This window comes from Sphaerodactylus townsendi, linkage group LG01, assembly GCF_021028975.2.
Source record: "Sphaerodactylus townsendi isolate TG3544 linkage group LG01, MPM_Stown_v2.3, whole genome shotgun sequence".
NCBI classification, from domain to species: Eukaryota; Metazoa; Chordata; class Lepidosauria; order Squamata; family Sphaerodactylidae; genus Sphaerodactylus; species Sphaerodactylus townsendi.
The window spans coordinates 180,337,207-180,338,260 of NC_059425.1; positions in this window are offsets into that span (position 1 = coordinate 180,337,207).

Genomic DNA, 1,054 nt, shown 5'->3' on the forward strand with positions numbered 1-1,054 from the left:
CTGCCCCAGAGACTAGGACCAGGAGTCATGGGTTCAAGGTGAAGGAAAAGAGATTCTACCTAAACATCAGGAAAAACTTCCTGACAGTAAGGGTTGTTCGACAGTGGAATCCACTACCTCGGAGAGTGGTGGAGTCTCCTTCTTTGGAGGTTTTTAAAGAGAGGCTGGATGGTCATCTGTCAGGAATGCTTTGATTCTGTGTTCCTGCATTGGAGGGGGTTAAACTTGATGGCCCTTGGGGTCTCTTCCAACTCTATGATTTTATGGTTCTGTGAGGGAAAAGGAAGATGTGATCTCTCCCTCTTCCTTTCCTCCACAGCAGCCTCCCCAACCTATGTGGTTATCACTCCATAAAAGACTTAAAAGTGAGGGAATAAAATTTTTCTGGGGGTGGAAAGGACAGCTGGTGAAGAGGGAAAGGCGAGAAGATCAGTGATTCTTGCGATGGATCCAACCCAGAATACATGAAGCATTTCGGAGCTATATAATTACTGTGATGACAATGAACAAAACCTGCCGCCTGTCTGCAGAGGCAGCCAGGAAGATCTTTTTTCCCCTAAAGATATTTTGTTTATTTTTCACAAACTACAATATAGAAACGACAGAAGAATAGAAAATGAGAACGAGACGTAGTGTAATCACAGTTCTAAATACATAACAAGAGAACCAATAGAATTATACCAATGATATTCTATAAAAACATAGATTGATCATCTGATATTCAAACACAATATTTTTGGTATTCCAAACGTTTTCTATAAATGAATACTACATTTCCTTTTTAACTATTGATGTGATCCCCCCCCTTTACGTTTAAGAATAATAAATGTTTTCATTCATTTTCCATTTGTCTTTAAATTATTGATTAGGTCCTTTATTGACCAAGCTCATTAATTTTTTCATTGTCGTGTACTTCCTTATTCCCCCCCCTAGTTTTCTAGGTTAGGGCATTCATCCATCTTCCAACATGTAGTTGGGAGGATCTATAGTGTATTTTATTCACATTACTATTCACATAATATGCCAGCATCTTGGACAGCGAGAGATACTGAAG